At 37.0% G+C, this 21,367-nt stretch overlaps 22 non-coding genes across 22 annotated transcripts; all 22 read right to left on the bottom strand.

Moving 5' to 3' along the window:
* Positions 1-3,027: 3,027 nt before the first annotated feature.
* On the bottom strand, positions 3,028-3,100 carry trnam-cau (transfer RNA methionine (anticodon CAU)). The gene has a single exon. It is a non-coding gene; the product is annotated as a tRNA-Met (tRNA).
* Positions 3,101-3,995: 895 nt separating this feature from the next.
* trnam-cau (transfer RNA methionine (anticodon CAU)) lies at positions 3,996-4,068 on the bottom strand. The gene has a single exon. It is a non-coding gene; the product is annotated as a tRNA-Met (tRNA).
* A 558-nt stretch (positions 4,069-4,626) lies between these two features.
* Positions 4,627-4,699, bottom strand: trnam-cau (transfer RNA methionine (anticodon CAU)). Its single transcript has one exon. It is a non-coding gene; the product is annotated as a tRNA-Met (tRNA).
* An 885-nt stretch (positions 4,700-5,584) lies between these two features.
* Positions 5,585-5,657, bottom strand: trnam-cau (transfer RNA methionine (anticodon CAU)). The gene has a single exon. It is a non-coding gene; the product is annotated as a tRNA-Met (tRNA).
* Positions 5,658-5,908: 251 nt separating this feature from the next.
* trnam-cau (transfer RNA methionine (anticodon CAU)) lies at positions 5,909-5,981 on the bottom strand. The gene has a single exon. It is a non-coding gene; the product is annotated as a tRNA-Met (tRNA).
* Positions 5,982-7,433: 1,452 nt separating this feature from the next.
* On the bottom strand, positions 7,434-7,506 carry trnam-cau (transfer RNA methionine (anticodon CAU)). Its single transcript has one exon. It is a non-coding gene; the product is annotated as a tRNA-Met (tRNA).
* A 1,749-nt stretch (positions 7,507-9,255) lies between these two features.
* trnam-cau (transfer RNA methionine (anticodon CAU)) lies at positions 9,256-9,328 on the bottom strand. Its single transcript has one exon. It is a non-coding gene; the product is annotated as a tRNA-Met (tRNA).
* Positions 9,329-9,902: 574 nt separating this feature from the next.
* On the bottom strand, positions 9,903-9,975 carry trnam-cau (transfer RNA methionine (anticodon CAU)). Its single transcript has one exon. It is a non-coding gene; the product is annotated as a tRNA-Met (tRNA).
* An 896-nt stretch (positions 9,976-10,871) lies between these two features.
* On the bottom strand, positions 10,872-10,944 carry trnam-cau (transfer RNA methionine (anticodon CAU)). The gene has a single exon. It is a non-coding gene; the product is annotated as a tRNA-Met (tRNA).
* A 558-nt stretch (positions 10,945-11,502) lies between these two features.
* trnam-cau (transfer RNA methionine (anticodon CAU)) lies at positions 11,503-11,575 on the bottom strand. The gene has a single exon. It is a non-coding gene; the product is annotated as a tRNA-Met (tRNA).
* Positions 11,576-12,474: 899 nt separating this feature from the next.
* Positions 12,475-12,547, bottom strand: trnam-cau (transfer RNA methionine (anticodon CAU)). Its single transcript has one exon. It is a non-coding gene; the product is annotated as a tRNA-Met (tRNA).
* A 251-nt stretch (positions 12,548-12,798) lies between these two features.
* On the bottom strand, positions 12,799-12,871 carry trnam-cau (transfer RNA methionine (anticodon CAU)). The gene has a single exon. It is a non-coding gene; the product is annotated as a tRNA-Met (tRNA).
* Positions 12,872-13,374: 503 nt separating this feature from the next.
* Positions 13,375-13,447, bottom strand: trnam-cau (transfer RNA methionine (anticodon CAU)). Its single transcript has one exon. It is a non-coding gene; the product is annotated as a tRNA-Met (tRNA).
* An 896-nt stretch (positions 13,448-14,343) lies between these two features.
* trnam-cau (transfer RNA methionine (anticodon CAU)) lies at positions 14,344-14,416 on the bottom strand. Its single transcript has one exon. It is a non-coding gene; the product is annotated as a tRNA-Met (tRNA).
* Positions 14,417-14,974: 558 nt separating this feature from the next.
* Positions 14,975-15,047, bottom strand: trnam-cau (transfer RNA methionine (anticodon CAU)). Its single transcript has one exon. It is a non-coding gene; the product is annotated as a tRNA-Met (tRNA).
* An 899-nt stretch (positions 15,048-15,946) lies between these two features.
* Positions 15,947-16,019, bottom strand: trnam-cau (transfer RNA methionine (anticodon CAU)). The gene has a single exon. It is a non-coding gene; the product is annotated as a tRNA-Met (tRNA).
* A 251-nt stretch (positions 16,020-16,270) lies between these two features.
* On the bottom strand, positions 16,271-16,343 carry trnam-cau (transfer RNA methionine (anticodon CAU)). The gene has a single exon. It is a non-coding gene; the product is annotated as a tRNA-Met (tRNA).
* A 1,626-nt stretch (positions 16,344-17,969) lies between these two features.
* Positions 17,970-18,042, bottom strand: trnam-cau (transfer RNA methionine (anticodon CAU)). Its single transcript has one exon. It is a non-coding gene; the product is annotated as a tRNA-Met (tRNA).
* Positions 18,043-18,621: 579 nt separating this feature from the next.
* Positions 18,622-18,694, bottom strand: trnam-cau (transfer RNA methionine (anticodon CAU)). The gene has a single exon. It is a non-coding gene; the product is annotated as a tRNA-Met (tRNA).
* Positions 18,695-19,899: 1,205 nt separating this feature from the next.
* On the bottom strand, positions 19,900-19,972 carry trnam-cau (transfer RNA methionine (anticodon CAU)). The gene has a single exon. It is a non-coding gene; the product is annotated as a tRNA-Met (tRNA).
* A 246-nt stretch (positions 19,973-20,218) lies between these two features.
* Positions 20,219-20,291, bottom strand: trnam-cau (transfer RNA methionine (anticodon CAU)). The gene has a single exon. It is a non-coding gene; the product is annotated as a tRNA-Met (tRNA).
* A 251-nt stretch (positions 20,292-20,542) lies between these two features.
* On the bottom strand, positions 20,543-20,615 carry trnam-cau (transfer RNA methionine (anticodon CAU)). Its single transcript has one exon. It is a non-coding gene; the product is annotated as a tRNA-Met (tRNA).
* Between the last annotated feature and the right edge of the window lie 752 nt (positions 20,616-21,367).

Below are 21,367 nucleotides of genomic sequence, written 5' to 3'. Positions count from 1 at the left end.
ACCCAGTCCTTATTTGCCAAATGTGGTTGTTGGACTGCTTTTCATATACATATCTTCTTTGAATACGCTAAATAATGATTAATCTAAATAATGGTGGCATTGGCATTAGATAATGCTTCCTGATAAAAGATGACGAACCTGTGTTTTTTTCCAAGGACATGCCTTGTATGAAGATTCAACTCACAACCTTCAGATGACGCTACCTGCTGCGCTAACAATATTTGTGTATACATTTACAAATTGCCCATTTTCTTATGCAGGAATGTCTAATATTCGGCATTGTTCACGATCTCTGCAGTGAAATTCCCTCATTGCCATTTGATGTTGCTTCTTGATGAAAGGTTGATGAACCTGTTATTTTCAAAATAAATGCCTCGTGTGAGGGTTGAACTCACGACCTTCAGATTATGAGACTGACGCGCTGCCTGCTGCGCCGACGGGGTTTGTTCTTAACCTGTTTTTTAAAATCAATTCAGATAGTTTTTTGTATACATTTCTTAGAATACGCTAAATAATGAAGATTCTGGAAAATAGTACTTGTTATAGGTTGAGAAAGATGTTAGGCAAGCCAGTCTGATCGTCAATATTGTTCATAATCTTTTCTATCAAGTTCACTCATTAGCACTTCTTGATGCGAGATTGATGAACCTGTGTTATTTTCAAAACAAATGCCTCGTATGAAGATTGAACGCACAACCTCCAGATTATGAGACTGACGCGCTGTCTGCTGGCCAATGGGGCTTCTCCTCAAAATGTTTTTAAAAATCAATTCAAACAGTTTTTTGTTTACAGTTTTTTGTTTACATTTCTTTGAATACGCTAAATAATGATGATTCTGGAAAATAGTACTTGTTATAGGTTGAGAAAGATAAGTATTTTCCATTGTGTTTGGCAAGCCAGTCTGATCGTCAACGTTATTCATAATCTTTGCTATCAAATTCTCTCATTGGCACGAGATGGTGCATCTTGATGAAGGATTGACGAACTTGTGTTATTTTCAAAACAAATGCCCCGTGTGAGGAATGAGCTCACGACCTTCAGATTATGAGACTAACGCGCTGCCTGCTGCACCAACGGGGCTTGTTCTCAGCCTATTTTTTAAAATCAATTCAGACAGTTTTTTTGAATACATTTCTTCGAATACGCTAAATAATGAAGATTCTGGAGAATAGTACTTGTTATAAATTGAAAAAGATAAGCATTTTCCATTTTTTTAGACAAGCCAGTCTGATGGTCAACCTTGTTCATAATCTTTTCTATTAAATTTAATCATTGGCACTTCTTGATGAGAGATTGACGAAGCTGTGTTATTTTCAAAACAAATGCCTCGTGTGAGGATTGAACTCACCACCTTCAGATTATGAGACTGCCGCGCTGCCTGCTGCGCCAACGGGGATTGCTCCTGACCTGTTTTTTTAAATCGATTCAGACAGTTTTTTGTATACATTTCTTCGAATACGCTAAATATTGATGATTCTGGACAATAGTACTTGTTACAGGTTGAGATAGATTCGCATTTTCCATTGTGTTAGGCAAGCCAGTCTGATCGTCAACGATATTCATAATCTTTGCTGTCAAGTTCACTCATTGGCACGAGATGGTGCTTCTTGATGAGAGTTTGAGGACACTGTGTTATTTTCAAAAGAAATGCCTCGTGTGAGGTTTGAACTCAAGACCTTCAGATTAAGAGACTGACACGCTGCCTGCTGCGACAACGGGGCTTGTTTTTAACCTGTTTCATAAAATCAATTCAGACAGTTTTTGTGTATATATTTCTTCCAATATGTAAAATAGTGATGATTCTGGACAATAGTACTTGTTACAAGTTGAGAAAGATAACCATTTTCCATTTTGTTAGGCAAGCCAGTCTGATCATCAGCATTGTTCATAATATTTGCTATCAAGTTCACTCATTGGCACGAGATGGTGCTTCTTGATGAGAAATTGTTCCAAATTTCACTCATTGGAAATTCTTGATGAGGGATTGAAGTACTTGTGTTATTTTCAAAACAAATGCCTCGTGTGAGGATTGAACTCACGACCTTCAGATTATGAGACTGACGCCCTGCCTGCTGCACCAACGGAGCTTGACTTAAAATATATTTTTTAAATCAAATCAGACAGTTTTTTGTATACATTTCTTCCGATATGTAAAATAATGATGATTCTGGACAATTGTACTTGTTATAGTTTGAGAAAGATAAGCATTTTCCATTATGTCAGGCAAGCCAGTCTGATCGTCAACATTGTTCATAATATTTGCTATCAAGTTCACTCATTGGCACGAGATGTTGCTTCTTAAAGAAAAATCGTTCAAAATTTCACTCATTGGAAATTCTTGATGAGGGATTGAAGTACTTGTGTTATTTTCAAAACAAATGCCTCGTGTGAGGATTGAACTCACGACCTTCAGATTATGAGACTGACGCGCTGCCTGCTGCAGCAATAGGGCCTGTGTTGACAGATTTTAAGAAATCAGTTCAGACTGTTTTTGATCGATTTTTTTTTCATCGGAAACAATACAAAATCATGATTTTTGACAATGGTAGGTGTTAGAAGTTGAGAGGAGCTTTTCCCATTTTCTTAGACAGGAAAGTCTAATCCTCAATATTGTTCTTAATCTCTGCATTGAAGTTCTTTTATTGCCACTGGATGTTGTTTCTTTATGAAAGGTTGATGAACTTGTGTTATTTTAAAAACAATTTCCTTGTGTGAAGGTTGAACTCACGATCTTCAGATTATGAGACTGACAGACCACCTGCTGCGCCAACGGGGCTCGTTCTCAAACACTTTTTAAAATAAATTTCGACAGTTTTTTGTACACATTTCTTCGAATACGCTAAATAATGATGACTCTGGACAATAGTACCTTTTACAAGTTGAAAAAGATAAGCATTTTCCATTTTGTTAGGCAAGCCAGTCTGATCGTCAACATTGTTCATAATCTTTTCTATCAAGTTCACTCATTGGCACGGGATGGTGCTTCTTGATGAGAGAGTGATGAACCTATGTTATTTTCAGAGCGAATGCCTCGTGTGAGGATTGAACTCACGACCTTCAGATTATGAGACTGACGCGCTACCTGCTGCGCCAACGGGGCTTGCTTTTAACTTGTCTTTTGAAATCAATTCAGACAGTATTTTGTATACCTTTCTTCGAATACCCTAAAAAATTAAGATTCTGGACAATATTACTTGTTATAGGTGGAGAAAGATAAGCATTTTCCATTTTGTTAGGCAAGCCAGTCTGATCGTCAGCATTGTTCATAATCTTTTCTATCAAGTTCACTCATTGGCACGAGACGGTGCTTCTTGATGAGAGATTGATGATTTTTATTTTTTTTTTTTAAAAACAAAAGCCTCGATTGAGGATTGAACTCACAACCTTCAGGTTATGAGACTGACACACTGCCTGCTGCGCCAACGAGTTTGTTCTCAATCTACTTTTTAAAATCAATTGAGAAAGTTTTTACTATACTTTTCTTCCGATATGTAAAATAATGAAGATTCTGGACAACAGTACTTGTTACAAGTTGAGAAAGATAAGGATTTTCCATTTTGTTAGGCAAGCCAGTCTGATCGTCAGTATTGTTCATCATCTTTGCCATCAATTTCTCTCATTGGCACGAGATGGTGCATTTTAATGAGAGAGTGATGAACCTGTGTTATTTCCAGAGCAAATACCTCGTGTGAGCATTGAACTCACGACCTTTAGATATTGAGACTGACGCGTTGCCTGATGCGCCAACGGGGTGTGTTCTCTAATTGTTTTTAAAAATCAATTCAAACAGGTTTTTTTTTACATTTCTTCAAATACGCTAAATAATGAAGATTCTGGAAAACAGTACTTGTTATAAGTTGAGAAAGATAAGCATTTTCCATTTAGTTAGGCAAGCCAGTCTGATGGTTAGTATTGTTCATAATGTTTTCTATGAAGTTCTCTCATTGAAACTTCTTGATGAGAAATTGACGAACTTGTGTTATTTTCAAAACAAATGCCTCGTGTGAGGATTGAACTCACGACCTTCAGATAATGAGACTGACGCGCTGCCTGCTGCGCCAACGGGGCTTCTTCTCAAAATGTTTCCTAAAATCAGTTCAGACAGTTTTTTGTATACATTTCTTCAAATACACCAAATAATGAAGATTTAGGACAATAGTACTTGTTATAGTTTGAGAAAGATAAGCATTTTCCATTTTGTTAGGCAAGCCAGTCTGATCGTCAGCACTGTTCATAATCTTTTCTATCAAGTTCACTCATTGGCACTTCTCGATGAGAGATTGACGAACCTGTGTTGTTTTCAAAACAAATGCCTCTTGTAAGGATTGAACTCACTACCTTCAGATTATGAGACTGGCGCACTGCCTGCTGCGCCAACGGGGATTCTTCTCAACCTGTTTTTTAAAGTCAATTCAGACAATTTTTGTGTATATAATTCTTTTAATATGTAAAATAATGATGATTCTGGACAATAGTACTTGTTACAAGTTGAGAAAGATAAGAATTTTCCATTTTTTTAGGCAAGCCAGTCTGAGGGTCAGCATTGTTCATAGTCTTTTCTATCAAGTTCACTCTTTGGCACTTCTTGATGAGAGATTGATGAACCTGTGTTATTTTCAAAACAAATGCCTCGTGTGAGGGTTGAACTCACGACCTTCAGATTATGAGACTGACGCGCTGCCTGCTGCGCCAACAGGGCTTGTTCTTCACCTTTTAAAAAAAAAAAAAATGTTGTATATATTTCTTCGAATACGCTAAATATTGATGATTCTGGACAAAAGTAATTGTTACAACATGAGAACGATAAGCATTTTCCATTTTGTTAGGCAAGCCAGTCTGATCGTCAGCAATGTTCATAATCTTTGCTATCAAGTTCACTCATTGGCACGAGATGGTGCTTCTTGATGAGAGTTTGAGGAAACTGTGTTATTTTCAAAACGAACTCCTCGTGCGAGGTTTGAACTCAAGACCTTCAGATTAAGAGACTGACGCGCTGCCTGCTGCGCCAACGGGGCTTGTTTTCAGCTTGTTTTTTAAAATCAATTCAGACAGTTTTTTTGTATACGTTTCTTCGCATACCCTAAAAAAATGAAGATTCTGGAACATAGTACTTGTTACAAGTTGAGAAAGATAAGCATTTTCCATTTTGTTAGGCAAGCCAGTCTGATGGTCAGTATTGTTCATAATCTTTTCTATCAAGGTCACTCATTGGCACGAGATGGTGCTTTTTGATGAGGGATTGACAATTTTTTTTTTTTTGCCTCTATTGAGGATTGAACTCACAACCTTCAGATTATGAGACTGGCGCACTGCCTGCTGCGCCAACGAGCTTGTTCTCAACCTACTTTTTAAAATCAATTGAGAAAGTTTTTATCATACATTTCTTCCAATATGTAAAATAATGATGATTCTGGACAACAGTACTTGTTACAAGTTGAGAAAGATAAGCATTTTCCATTTTGTTAGGCAAGCCAGTCTGATCGTCAGCAATGTTCATAATCTTTGCTATCAAGTTCACTCATTGGCACGAGATGGTGCTTCTTGATGAGAGTTTTGACGAAACTGTGTTTTTTTCCAAAACTAATGCCTCGTGTGAGGTTTGAACTCACGACCTTCAGATCATGAGACTGACGCGCTGCCTGCTGCGCCAACGGGGCTTGTATTCAAATTGTTTTTAAAAATCAATTCAAACAGTTTTTTGTTTACATTTCTTCGAATATGCTAAATAATGAAGATTCTGGAAAATAGTACTCGTTATAGGTTGAGAAAGATAAGCATTATCATTTTGTTAGGCAAGCCAGTCTGATCGTCAACGTTATTCATAATCTTTTCTATCAAGTTCTCTCATTGGCACGAGATCGTGCATCTTGATGAGAGATTGAGGAACTTCTGTTTTGTTTAAAACAATTGCCTCGTGTGAGGATTGAACTCACGACCTTCAGATTATGAGACTGACACGCTGCCTGCTGCGCCAACGGGGCTTGTATTCAGTTTGTTTTTTAAAATCAATTCAGAAAGTTTTTTGTATACATTTTTTCTGATATGTAAAATAATGATGATTCTGGACAATAGTACATTGTTCATAATCTTTTCTATCAAGTTCAATCATTGGCACTTCTTGATGAGGGTTGACGAACCTTTGTTATTTTCAAAACAAATGCCTGGTATGAGGATTGAAATCAGGACCATTAGAGAGAGAGACTGACCCGCTGCCTGGTGCGCCAACCGGGATTAAACTCCAACTGTCTTTAGAATCAAATCAGATTTTTTTGTATACATTTCTTTGAATATGTAAAATAATGATGATACTGGACAATAGTACTTGTTACAAGTTGAGAAAGATAAGCATTTTCCATTTTGTTAGGCAAGCCAGTCTGATGGTCAGCATTGTTCATAATCTTTTCTATCGAGTTGACTCATTGGCACTTCTTGATGAGAGATTGACGAAGCTGTGTTATTATCGAAACATATGCCTCGTGTGAGGATTGAACTCACGACCTTCAGATTATGAGACTGACGCACTCCCTGCTGCAGCAATAGGGCTTGTGTTGACACACTTTAAGAAATCAGTTCAGACTTTTTTTGGTTGAATTTTCTTCATCGGAAACAATACAAAATCATGATTTTGTATTGTATATAAATTGAGACGAGCTTTGCCCATTTTCTTAGACAGGAAAGTCTAATCCTCAATATTGTTCTTAATCTCTGCAATGAAGTTTCTTTATTGCCACTGGATGTTATTTCTTTATGAAAGGTTGATGAACCTGTCTTTTTTTCAAAACAAAGGCCTTGTGTGAAGGTTGAACTCACGATCTTCAGATTATGAGACTGACAGACCACCTGCTGCGCCAACGGGCTTGTTCTCAAACACTTTTTAAAATAAATTTCGACAGTTTTTTGTACACATTTCTTCGAATACGCTAAATAATGATGACTCTGGACAATAGTACTTTTTACAAGTTGAAAAAGATAATCATTTTCCATTTTGTTAGGCAAGCCAGTCTGATCGTCAGCATTGTTCATAATCTTTTCTATCAAGTTCCCTCATTGGCACAAGATGGTGCTTCTTGATGAGAGATTGACAAACTTGTGTTATTTTCAAAACAAATGCCTCACGTGAGAATTGAACTCACATCCTTCGGATTATGAGACTGACGCGCTGCCTGCTGTGCCAACGGGGTTGGTTCTCAACCTGATTTCTAAAATCAATTCAGAAAGTTTTTTGTATAAATTTTTCCGAATACGCTAAATAATGAAGATTTAGGACAATAGTACTTGATATAGGTTGAAAAAGATAAGCATTTTCCATTTTGTTAGGCAAGCCAGTCTGATCGTCAGCATTGTTCATAATCTTTTCTATCAAGTTCCCTCATTGGCACAAGATGGTGTTTCTTCATGAGGGTTTGACGAAGTTGTGTTATTTTCAAAACAATTGCATCGTGTGAGGGTTGAACTCACGACCTTCAGATTATGAGACTGACGCGCTGCCGGCTGCGCCAACGAGGCTTGTACTCAACCTATTTTTTTTAATCAATTCAGACAGTTTTTTTGTATACTTTTCTTCCAATATGTATAATAATGATGATTCTGGACAATAGTACTTGTTACAAGTTGAGAAAGATAAGGATTTTCCCTTTTGTTAGGCAAGCCAATTTGATGGTCACCATTGTTCATAATCTTTTCTATCAAGTTCACTCATTGGCACTTCTTGATGAGTGATTGACGAACCTGTGTCATTTTCAAAACAAATGCTTCGTGTGAGGATTGAACTCAAGACCTTCAGATTACGAGACTGACATGCTGCCTGCTGCGCCAACGGGGCTACCTTTCAATATTTTTTTAAAACCAATGTAGACATTTTTTGGATACATTCCTTCAAATACGCTAAATAATTAAGATTCTGGACAATAGTACTTGTTACAGGTTGAGAAAAATAAGCATTTTCCATTTCGTTAGGCAAGGGAGTCTGATCGTCAGCATTGTTCATAATATCAGCTATCAAGTTCCCACATTGGCACGAGATGGTGCTTGTTGATGAGAGATTGACGAATTTGTGTTATTTTCTAAACAAATGCCTCGTGAGAGGATTGAACTCACGACCTTCAGATTATGAGATTGACGCACTGCCTGCTGCGCCAACGGGGCTTGTTCTCAAGCTGTTTTTAAAAATAAATTCAGACAGAATTTTGTATGGATTTCTTCCAATATGTAAAATAATGAGGATTCTGGACAATAGAACTTGTTACAAGTTGAGAAAGATAAGCATTTTCCATTTTGTTGGACAAGTTAGTCTGATCGTCAACATTGTTCACTCATAAGCACTTCTTGATGAGAGATTGATGAACTTGTGTTTTTTTCAAAACAAATGCCTTGTGTGAGGATTGAACTCACGACCTTCAGGTTATGAGACTGATGCGCTGCCTGCTGCGCCAACGGGGCTTGTATTCAATACTTTTTTAAAATCAATTCAGAAAGTTTTTTATATAAATTTTTTCTGATATGTAAAATAATGATGATTCTGGACAATAGTACATTGTTCATAATCTTTTCTATCAAGTTCAATCATTGGCACTTCTTGAGGAGGGTTGACGAACCTATGTTATTATCAAAATGTATGCCTCATGTGAGGGTTGAGTTTACCACCTTCAGAATATGACACTGACGCGCTGCCTGCTGCTTCAACCGGGATTCATCTCCAACTGTTTTTAGAATCAATTCAGACAGTTTCTTTTATACATTTCTTCCAATACGTAAAATAATGATGATACTGGACAATAGTACTTGTTACAAGTTGAGAAAGTTAAGCATTTTCCATTTTGTTAAGCAAGCCAGTCTGATCGTCAGTATTGTTCATAATCTTTTCAATCAAGTTCTCTCATTGGCACTTCTTGATGAGACATTGACAAACCTGTGTTAATATCTTAAAAAATGCCTCATGTGAGGATTGACCTCAGGACCTTCAGATTATGACACTGAAGCACTGCCTGCTGCGCCAACGGGGCTTCTACTCAGGTTGTTTTTTAAAATCAATTCAGACAGTTTTTTTGTATACATTTCTTCCAATATGTGAAATAATGATAATTCTCGACAATAGTACTTGTTACAAGTTGAGAAAGACAAGCATTTTCCATTTTGTTAGGCAAGCCAGTCTGATCGTCATTATTGTTCATAATCTTTTCTATTAAGTTCTCTAATTGGCACAAGATGGTGCATCTTGATGAAAGAGTGACGAATTTTTGTCATTTTCAAAACAAATGCCTCGTGTGAGGATTGAACTCACGACCTTCAGATTATGAGACTGACGCGCTGCCTGCTGCGCCAACAGGGCTTGTTCTCAACTTTTTTTTTCTAAAATCAATTCAGACAATTTATACATCTCTTCCAATACGCTAAATAATGAAGATTCTAGACAATAGTACTTGTTACAGGTTGAGATAGATCCGCATTTTCCATTGTGTTTGGCAAGCCAGTCTGATAGTCAACATTGTTTATAATCTTTGCTGTCAAGTTATTTCTTTGGCACGAGATAGTGCTTCTTGATGAGAGATTGATGAACCTGTGTTATTTTCAAAAGAAATGCCTCGTGTGAGGATTGAACTCACGACCTTCAGATTATGAGACTGACACGCTGCCTGCTGCGCCAACGGGGGTTGGTCTCATCTTGTTTTTCAAAATCAATTCAGACAGTTTTTTGCATACATTTCTTCCAATATGTAAAATAATGATGATTCTGGACAATAGTTCTTGTTACAAGTTGAGAAAGATAAGCATTTTCCATTTTGTTAGGCAAGCCAGTCTGATCGTCAACATTGTTCATAATCTTTTCTATCAAGTTCACTCATTGGCACAGGATGGTGCTTCTTGATGAGAGAGTGATGAACCTATGTTATTTTCAGAGCGAATGCCTCATGTGAGGATTGAACTCACGACCTTCAGATTATGAGACTGGCGCGCTACCTGCTGCGCCAACGGGGCTTGCTTTTAACTTGTCTTTTGAAATCAATTCAGACAGTTTTTTGTATACCTTTCTTCGAATACCCTAAAAAATTAAGATTCTGGACAATATTACTTGTTATAGGTGGAGAAAGATAAGCATTTTCCATTTTGTTAGGCAAGCCAGTGTGATCGTCAGCATTGTTCATAATCTTTTCTATCAAGTTCACTCATTGGCACGAGACGGTGCTTCTTGATGAGAGATTGATGATTTTTTTTTTTTTTTTTTTAAAAACAAAAGCCTCGATTGAGGATTGAACTCACAACCTTCAGGTTATGAGACTGACACACTGCCTGCTGCGCCAACGAGTTTGTTCTCAATCTACTTTTTAAAATCAATTGAGAAAGTTTTTACTATACTTTTCTTCCGATATGTAAAATAATGATGATTCTGGACAACAGTACTTGTTACAAGTTGAGAAAGATAAGCATTTTCCATTTTGTTAGGCAAGCCAGTCTGATCGTCAGTATTGTTCATCATCTTTGCCATCAATTTCTCTCATTGGCACGAGATGGTGCATCTTAATGAGAGAGTGATGAACCTGTGTTATTTTCAGAGCAAATGCCTCGTGTGAGGATTGAACTCACGACCTTTAGATATTGAGACTGACGCGTTGCCTGATGCGCCAACGGGGTGTGTTCTCTAATTGTTTTTAAAAATCAATTCAAACAGGTTTTTTTTTACATTTCTTCGAATACGCTAAATAATGAAGATTCTGGAAAACAGTACTTGTTATAAGTTGAGAAAGATAAGCATTTTCCATTTAGTTAGGCAAGCCAGTCTGATGGTTAGTATTGTTCATAATGTTTTCTATGAAGTTCTCTCATTGAAACTTCTTGATGAGAAATTGACGAACTTGTGTTATTTTCAAAACAAATGCCTCGTGTGAGGATTGAACTCACGACCTTCAGATAATGAGACTGACGCGCTGCCTGCTGCGCCAACGGGGCTTCTTCTCAAAATGTTTCCTAAAATCAGTTCAGACAGTTTTTTGTATACATTTCTTTGAATACACTAAATAATGAAGATTCTGGACAATAGTACTTGTTATAGTTTGAGAAAGATAAGCATTTTCCATTTTGTTAGGCAAGCAAGTCTGATCGTCAGCATTGTTCATAATCTTTTCTATCAAGTTCACTCATTGGCACTTCTCGATGAGAAATTGACGAACCTGTGTTGTTTTCAAAACAAATGCCTCTTGTAAGGATTGAACTCACTACCTTCAGATTATGAGACTGACGCACTGCCTGCTGCGCCAACGGGGATTCTTCTCAACCTGTTTTTTAAAATCAATTCAGACAATTTTTGTGCATATAATTCTTTCAATATGTAAAATAATGATGATTCTGGACAATAGTACTTGTTACAAGTTGAGAAAGATAAGGATTTTCCATTTTTTTAGGCAAGCCAGTCTGAGGGTCAGCATTGTTCATAGTCTTTTCTATCAAGTTCACTCTTTGGCACTTCTTGATGAGAGATTGATGAACCTGTGTTATTTTCAAAACAAATGCCTCGTGTGAGGGTTGAACTCACGACCTTCAGATTATGAGACTGACGCGCTGCCTGCTGCGCCAACGGGGCTTGTTCTTCACCTTTTTAAAAAAAAAAAAAAATGTTGTATATATTTCTTCGAATACGCTAAATATTGATGATTCTGGACAAAAGTAATTGTTACAACATGAGAACGATAAGCATTTTCCATTTTGTTAGGCAAGCCAGTCTGATCGTCAGCAATGTTCATAATCTTTGCTATCAAGTTCACTCATTGGCACGAGATGGTGCTTCTTGATGAGAGTTTGAGGAAACTGTGTTATTTTCAAAACGAACTCCTCGTGCGAGGTTTGAACTCAAGACCTTCAGATTAAGAGACTGACGCGCTGCCTGCTGCGCCAACGGGGCTTGTTTTCAGAATGTTTTTTAAAATCAATTCAGACAGTTTTTTTGTATACGTTTCTTCGCATACCCTAAAAAAATGAAGATTCTGGACAATATTACTTGTTATAGGTGGAGAAAGATAAGCATTTTCCATTTTGTTAGGCAAGCCAGTCTGATGGTCAGTATTGTTCATAATCTTTTCTATCAAGGTCACTCATTGGCACGAGATGGTGCTTTTTGATGAGGGATTGACAATTTTTTTTTTTTTTTTAAAACAAATGCCTCTATTGAGGATTGAACTCACAACCTTCAGATTATGAGACTGGCGCACTGCCTGCTGCGCCAACGAGCTTGTTCTCAACCTACTTTTTAAAATCAATTGAGAAAGTTTTTACTATACATTTCTTCCAATATGTAAAATAATGATGATTCTGGACAACAGTACTTGTTACAAGTTGAGAAAGATAAGCATTTTCCATTTTGTTAGGCAAGCCAGTCTGATCGTCAGCAATGTTCATAATCTTTGCTATCAAGTTCACTCATTGGCACGAGATGGTGCTTCTTGATGAGAGTTTTGACGAAACTGTGTTTTTTTCCAAAACTAATGCCTCGTGTGAGGTTTGAACTCACGACCTTCAGATTATGAGACTGACGCGCTGCCTGCTGCGCCAACGGGGCTTGTATTCAAATTTTTTTTAAAAATCAATTCAAACAGTTTTTTGTTTACATTTCTTCGAATATGCTAAATAATGAAGATTCTGGAAAATAGTACTTGTTATAGGTTGAGAAAGATAAGCATTTTCATTTTGTTAGGCAAGCCAGTCTGATTGTCAACGTTATTCATAATCTTTTCTATCAAGTTCTCTCATTGGCACGAGATCGTGCATCTTGATGAGAGATTGAGGAACTTCTGTTTTTTTTAAAACAATTGCCTCGTGTGAGGATTGAACTCACGACCTTCAGATTATGAGACTGACGCGCTGCCTGCTGCGCCAACGGGGCTTGTATTCAGTTTGTTTTTTAAAATCAATTCAGAAAGTTTTTTGTATACATTTTTTCTGATATGTAAAATAATGATGATTCTGGACAATAGTACATTGTTCATAATCTTTTCTATCAAGTTCAATCATTGGCACTTCTTGATGAGGGTTGACGAACCTTTGTTATTTTCAAAACAAATGCCTGGTATGAGGATTGAAATCAAGACCATTAGAGAGAGAGACTGACCCGATGCCTGGTGCGCCAACCGGGATTAAACTCCAACTGTCTTTAGAATCAAATCAGACAGTTTTTTTTGTATACATTTCTTTGAATATGTAAAATAATGATGATACTGGACAATAGTACTTGTTACAAGTTGAGAAAGATAAGCATTTTCCATTTTGTTAGGCAAGCCAGTCTGATCGTCAACATTGTTCATAATCTTTTCTATCAAGTTCACTCATTGGCACAGGATGGTGCTTCTTGATGAGAGAGTGATGAACCTATGTTATTTTCAGAGCGAATGCCTCATGTGAGGATTGAACTCACGACCTTCAGATTATGAGACTGGCGCGCTACCTGCTGCGCCAACGGGGCTTGCTTTTAACTTGTCTTTTGAAATCAATTCAGACAGTTTTTTGTATACCTTTCTTCGAATACCCTAAAAAATTAAGATTCTGGACAATATTACTTGTTATAGGTGGAGAAAGATAAGCATTTTCCATTTTGTTAGGCAAGCCAGTGTGATCGTCAGCATTGTTCATAATCTTTTCTATCAAGTTCACTCATTGGCACGAGACGGTGCTTCTTGATGAGAGATTGATGATTTTTTTTTTTTTTTTTTTAAAAACAAAAGCCTCGATTGAGGATTGAACTCACAACCTTCAGGTTATGAGACTGACACACTGCCTGCTGCGCCAACGAGTTTGTTCTCAATCTACTTTTTAAAATCAATTGAGAAAGTTTTTACTATACTTTTCTTCCGATATGTAAAATAATGATGATTCTGGACAACAGTACTTGTTACAAGTTGAGAAAGATAAGCATTTTCCATTTTGTTAGGCAAGCCAGTCTGATCGTCAGTATTGTTCATCATCTTTGCCATCAATTTCTCTCATTGGCACGAGATGGTGCATCTTAATGAGAGAGTGATGAACCTGTGTTATTTTCAGAGCAAATGCCTCGTGTGAGGATTGAACTCACGACCTTTAGATATTGAGACTGACGCGTTGCCTGATGCGCCAACGGGGTGTGTTCTCTAATTGTTTTTAAAAATCAATTCAAACAGGTTTTTTTTTACATTTCTTCGAATACGCTAAATAATGAAGATTCTGGAAAACAGTACTTGTTATAAGTTGAGAAAGATAAGCATTTTCCATTTAGTTAGGCAAGCCAGTCTGATGGTTAGTATTGTTCATAATGTTTTCTATGAAGTTCTCTCATTGAAACTTCTTGATGAGAAATTGACGAACTTGTGTTATTTTCAAAACAAATGCCTCGTGTGAGGATTGAACTCACGACCTTCAGATAATGAGACTGACGCGCTGCCTGCTGCGCCAACGGGGCTTCTTCTCAAAATGTTTCCTAAAATCAGTTCAGACAGTTTTTTGTATACATTTCTTTGAATACACTAAATAATGAAGATTCTGGACAATAGTACTTGTTATAGTTTGAGAAAGATAAGCATTTTCCATTTTGTTAGGCAAGCAAGTCTGATCGTCAGCATTGTTCATAATCTTTTCTATCAAGTTCACTCATTGGCACTTCTCGATGAGAAATTGACGAACCTGTGTTGTTTTCAAAACAAATGCCTCTTGTAAGGATTGAACTCACTACCTTCAGATTATGAGACTGACGCACTGCCTGCTGCGCCAACGGGGATTCTTCTCAACCTGTTTTTTAAAATCAATTCAGACAATTTTTGTGCATATAATTCTTTCAATATGTAAAATAATGATGATTCTGGACAATAGTACTTGTTACAAGTTGAGAAAGATAAGGATTTTCCATTTTTTTAGGCAAGCCAGTCTGAGGGTCAGCATTGTTCATAGTCTTTTCTATCAAGTTCACTCTTTGGCACTTCTTGATGAGAGATTGATGAACCTGTGTTATTTTCAAAACAAATGCCTCGTGTGAGGGTTGAACTCACGACCTTCAGATTATGAGACTGACGCGCTGCCTGCTGCGCCAACGGGGCTTGTTCTTCACCTTTTTAAAAAAAAAAAAAAATGTTGTATATATTTCTTCGAATACGCTAAATATTGATGATTCTGGACAAAAGTAATTGTTACAACATGAGAACGATAAGCATTTTCCATTTTGTTAGGCAAGCCAGTCTGATCGTCAGCAATGTTCATAATCTTTGCTATCAAGTTCACTCATTGGCACGAGATGGTGCTTCTTGATGAGAGTTTGAGGAAACTGTGTTATTTTCAAAACGAACTCCTCGTGCGAGGTTTGAACTCAAGACCTTCAGATTAAGAGACTGACGCGCTGCCTGCTGCGCCAACGGGGCTTGTTTTCAGAATGTTTTTTAAAATCAATTCAGACAGTTTTTTTGTATACGTTTCTTCGCATACCCTAAAAAAATGAAGATTCTGGACAATATTACTTGTTATAGGTGGAGAAAGATAAGCATTTTCCATTTTGTTAGGCAAGCCAGTCTGATGGTCAGTATTGTTCATAATCTTTTCTATCAAGGTCACTCATTGGCACGAGATGGTGCTTTTTGATGAGGGATTGACAATTTTTTTTTTTTTTTTAAAACAAATGCCTCTATTGAGGATTGAACTCACAACCTTCAGATTATGAGACTGGCGCACTGCCTGCTGCGCCAACGAGCTTGTTCTCAACCTACTTTTTAAAATCAATTGAGAAAGTTTTTACTATACATTTCTTCCAATATGTAAAATAATGATGATTCTGGACAACAGTACTTGTTACAAGTTGAGAAAGATAAGCATTTTCCATTTTGTTAGGCAAGCCAGTCTGATCGTCAGCAATGTTCATAATCTTTGCTATCAAGTTCACTCATTGGCACGAGATGGTGCTTCTTGATGAGAGTTTTGACGAAACTGTGTTTTTTTCCAAAACTAATGCCTCGTGTGAGGTTTGAACTCACGACCTTCAGATTATGAGACTGACGCGCTGCCTGCTGCGCCAACGGGGCTTGTATTCAAATTTTTTTTAAAAATCAATTCAAACAGTTTTTTGTTTACATTTCTTCGAATATGCTAAATAATGAAGATTCTGGAAAATAGTACTTGTTATAGGTTGAGAAAGATAAGCATTTTCATTTTGTTAGGCAAGCCAGTCTGATTGTCAACGTTATTCATAATCTTTTCTATCAAGTTCTCTCATTGGCACGAGATCGTGCATCTTGATGAGAGATTGAGGAACTTCTGTTTTTTTTAAAACAATTGCCTCGTGTGAGGATTGAACTCACGACCTTCAGATTATGAGACTGACGCGCTGCCTGCTGCGCCAACGGGGCTTGTATTCAGTTTGTTTTTTAAAATCAATTCAGAAAGTTTTTTGTATACATTTTTTCTGATATGTAAAATAATGATGATTCTGGACAATAGTACATTGTTCATAATCTTTTCTATCAAGTTCAATCATTGGCACTTCTTGATGAGGGTTGACGAACCTTTGTTATTTTCAAAACAAATGCCTGGTATGAGGATTGAAATCAAGACCATTAGAGAGAGAGACTGACCCGATGCCTGGTGCGCCAACCGGGATTAAACTCCAACTGTCTTTAGAATCAAATCAGACAGTTTTTTTTGTATACATTTCTTTGAATATGTAAAATAATGATGATACTGGACAATAGTACTTGTTACAAGTTGAGAAAGATAAGCATTTTCCATTTTGTTAGGCAAGCCAGTCTGATGGTCAATATTGTTCATAATCTTTTCTATCAAGTTCACTCATTGGCACTTCTTGATGAGAGATTGACGAACCTGTGTCATTTTCAAAACAAATGCCTCGTGTGAGGATTGAACTCACAACCTTCAGATTAAGAGACTGAGGCGCTGCCTGCTGCGCAAACAGGGCTTGTGCTCTGGTTGTTTTTAAAATCAATTCAGACAGTTTTTTTTGTATACATTTATTCCAATATGTAAAATAAGTATGATTCTGGACAATAGTACTTGTTACAAGTTGAGAAAGATAAGCATTTTCCATTTTGTTAGTCAAGCCAGTCTGATGGTCAGTATTGTTCATAATCTTTTCTATCAAGTTCACTCATTGGCAATATATGGTGCTCCTTGATGAGAGATTGATGAATTTGTGTTAATTTCAAAACAATTGCCTCGTGTGTGGGTTGACGTCACGACTTTTAGATTATGAGACTGACACACTGCCTGCTATGCCAACAGGGCTTGTTCTCGCCCTATTCATAAACTTTTCTTTCAAGTTCAATCATTGGCACTTCTTGATGAGGGTTGACGAACCTATGTTATTTTCAAAACAAATGCCTCATGTGGGGATTGAAATAACAATCTTCAGATTATGAGACTGCCGCGCTGATTGCTGCGCCAACGGGGATTGTTAACGACCAGTTTTTTTAAATCTATGTAGACAGTTTTTGGAATACATTTCTTCGAATACGCTAAATAATGAAGATTCTGGAGAATAGTACTTGTTATAGGTTGAGAAAGATAAGCATTTTCCATATTGTTAGGCGAGCCAGTCTGATCGTCAGCATTGTTCATAATGTTTTCTATTGAGTTGACTCATTGGCACTTCTTGATGAGACATTGACAAACCTGTGTTAATATCTTAAAAAATGCCTCATGTGAGGATTGACCTCAGGACCTTCAGATTATGACACAGAAGCACTGCCTGCTGCGCCAACGGGGCTTCTACTCAGGTTGTTTTTTAAAATCAATTCAGACAGTTTTTTTGTATACATTTCTTCCAATATGTGAAATAATGATAATTCTCGACAATAGTACTTGTTACAAGTTGAGAAAGAAAAGCATTTTCCATTTTGTTAGGCAAGCCAGTCTGATCGTCATTATTGTTCATAATCTTTTCTATTAAGTTCTCTAATTGGCACAAGATGGTGCATCTTGATGAAAGAGTGACGAATTTTTGTTATTTTCAAAACAAATGCCTCGTGTGAGGATTGAACTCACGACCTTCAGATTATGAGACTGACGCGCTGCCTGCTGCGCCAACAGGGCTTGTTCTCAACTTTTTTTTTCTAAAATCAATTCAGACAATTTTTTGTATACATCTCTTCCAATACGCTAAATAATGAAGATTCTGGACAATAGTACTTGTTACAGGTTGAGATAGAGCCGCATTTTCCATTGTGTCTGGCAAGCCAGTCTGATAGTCAACATTGTTTATAATCTTTTCTATTAAGTTCTCTAATTGGCACAAGATGGTGCATCTTGATGAAAGAGTGACGAATTTTTGTTATTTTCAAAACAAATGCCTCGTGTGAGGATTGAACTCACGACCTTCAGATTATGAGACTGACACGCTGCCTGCTGCGCCAACGGGGGTTGGTCTCATCTTGTTTTTCAAAATCAATTCAGACAGTTTTTTGCATACATTTCTTCCAATATGTAAAATAATGATGATTCTGGACAATAGTTCTTGTTACAAGTTGAGAAAGATAAGCATTTTCCATTTTGTTAGGCAAGCCAGTCTGATCGTCAACATTGTTCATAATCTTTTCTATCAAGTTCACTCATTGGCACGGGTTGGTGCTTCTTGATGAGAGAGTGATGAACCTATGTTATTTTCAGAGCGAATGCCTCGTGTGAGGATTGAACTCACGACCTTCAGATTATGAGACTGACGCGCTACCTGCTGCGCCAACGGGGCTTGCTTTTAACTTGTCTTTTGAAATCAATTCAGACAGTTTTTTGTATACCTTTCTTCGAATACCCTAAAAAATTAAGATTCTGGACAATATTACTTGTTATAGGTGGAGAAAGATAAGCATTTTCCATTTTGTTAGGCAAGCCAGTGTGATCGTCAGCATTGTTCATAATCTTTTCTATCAAGTTCACTCATTGGCACGAGACGGTGCTTCTTGATGAGAGATTGATGATTTTTTTTTTTTTTTTTTAAAAACAAAAGCCTCGATTGAGGATTGAACTCACAACCTTCAGGTTATGAGACTGACACACTGCCTGCTGCGAGTTTGTTCTCTATCTACTTTTTAAAATCAATTGAGAAAGTTTTTACTATACTTTTCTTCCGATATGTAAAATAATGATGATTCTGGACAACAGTACTTGTTACAAGTTGAGAAAGATAAGGATTTTCCATTTTGTTAGGCAAGCCAGTCTGATCGTCAGTATTGTTCATCATCTTTGCCATCAATTTCTCTCATTGGCACGAGATGGTGCATCTTAATGAGAGAGTGATGAACCTGTGTTATTTTCAGAGAAAATGCCTCGTGTGAGGATTGAACTCACGACCTTTAGATATTGAGACTGACGCGTTGCCTGATGCGCCAACGGGGTGTGTTCTCTAATTGTTTTTAAAAATCAATTCAAACAGGTTTATTTTTACATTTCTTCGAATACGCTAAATAATGAAGATTCTGGAAAACAGTACTTGTTATAAGTTGAGAAAGATAAGCATTTTCCATTTAGTTAGGCAAGCCAGTCTGATGGTTAGTATTGTTCATAATGTTTTCTATGAAGTTCTCTCATTGAAACTTCTTGATGAGAAATTGACGAACTTGTGTTATTTTCAAAACAAATGCCTCGTGTGAGGGTTGAACTCACTACCTTCAGATTATGAGACTGACGCACTGCCTGCTGCGCCAACGGGGATTCTTCTCAACCTGTTTTTTAAAATCAATTCAGACAATTTTTGTGTATATAATTCTTTCAATATGTAAAATAATGATGATTCTGGACAATAGTACTTGTTACAAGTTGAGAAAGATAAGGATTTTCCATTTTTTTAGGCAAGCCAGTCTGAGGGTCAGCATTGTTCATAGTCTTTTCTATCAAGTTCACTCTTTGGCACTTCTTGATGAGAGATTGATGAACCTGTGTTATTTTCAAAACAAATGCCTCGTGTGAGGGTTGAACTCACGACCTTCAGATTATGAGACTGACGCGCTGCCTGCTGCGCCAACGGGGCTTGTTCTTCACCTTTTTAAAAAAAAAAAAAATGTTGTATATATTTCTTCGAATACGCTAAATATTGATGATTCTGGACAACAGTACTTGTTACAACATGAGAACGATAAGCATTTTCCATTTTGTTAGGCAAGCCAGTCTGATCGTCAGCAATGTTCATAATCTTTGCTATCAAGTTCACTCATTGGCACGAGATGGTGCTTCTTGATGAGAGTTTTGACGAAACTGTGTTTTTTTCCAAAACTAATGCCTCGTGTGAGGTTTGAACTCACGACCTTCAGATTATGAGACTGACGCGCTGCCTGCTGCGCCAACGGGGCTTGTATTCAAATTGTTTTTAAAAATCGATTCAAACAGTTTTTTGTTTACATTTCTTCGAATATGCTAAATAATGAAGATTCTGGAAAATAGTACTTGTTATAGGTTGAGAAAGATAAGCATTTTCTTTTTGTTAGGCAAGCCAGTCTGATTGTCAACGTTATTCATAATCTTTTCTATCAAGTTCTCTCATTGGCACGAGATCGTGCATCTTGATGAGAGAATGAGGAACTTCTGTTTTTTTTAAAACAATTGCCTCGTGTGAGGATTGAACTCACGACCTTCAGATTATGAGACTGACGCGCTGCCTGCTGCGCCAACGGGGCTTGTATTCAGTTTGTTTTTTAAAATCAATTCAGAAAGTTTTTTGTATACATTTTTTCTGATATGTAAAATAATGATGATTCTGGACAATAGTACATTGTTCATAATCTTTTCTATCAAGTTCAATCATTGGCACTTCTTGATGAGGGTTGACGAACCTTTGTTATTTTCAAAACAAATGCCTGGTATGAGGATTGAAATCAAGACCATTAGAGAGAGAGACTGACCCGATGCCTGGTGCGCCAACCGGGATTAAACTCCAACTGTCTTTAGAATCAAATCAGACAGTTTTTTTTTGTATACATTTCTTTGAATATGTAAAATAATGATGATACTGGACAATAGTACTTGTTACAAGTTGAGAAAGATAAGCATTTTCCATTTTGTTAGGCAAGCCAGTCTGATGGTCAATATTGTTCATAATCTTTTCTATCAAGTTCACTCATTGGCACTTCTTGATGAGGGATTGATGAACCTGTGTCATTTTCAAAACAAATGCCTCGTGTGAGGATTGAACTCACAACCTTCAGATTAAGAGACTGAGGCGCTGCCTATTGCGCAAACAGGGCTTGTGCTCTGGTTGTTTTTTAAAATCAATTCAGACAGTTTTTTTTGTATACATTTATTCCAATATGTAAAATAAGTATGATTCTGGACAATAGTACTTGTTACAAGTTGAAAAAGATAAGCATTTTCCATTTTGTTAGTCAAGCCAGTCTGATGGTCAGTATTGTTCATAATCTTTTCTATCAAG

The sequence above is a fragment of the Nerophis ophidion genome, linkage group LG13 (assembly GCF_033978795.1).
Source record: "Nerophis ophidion isolate RoL-2023_Sa linkage group LG13, RoL_Noph_v1.0, whole genome shotgun sequence".
Taxonomy (NCBI): Eukaryota; Metazoa; Chordata; class Actinopteri; order Syngnathiformes; family Syngnathidae; genus Nerophis; species Nerophis ophidion.
This window is presented reverse-complemented; position numbering and strand designations above follow the sequence as displayed.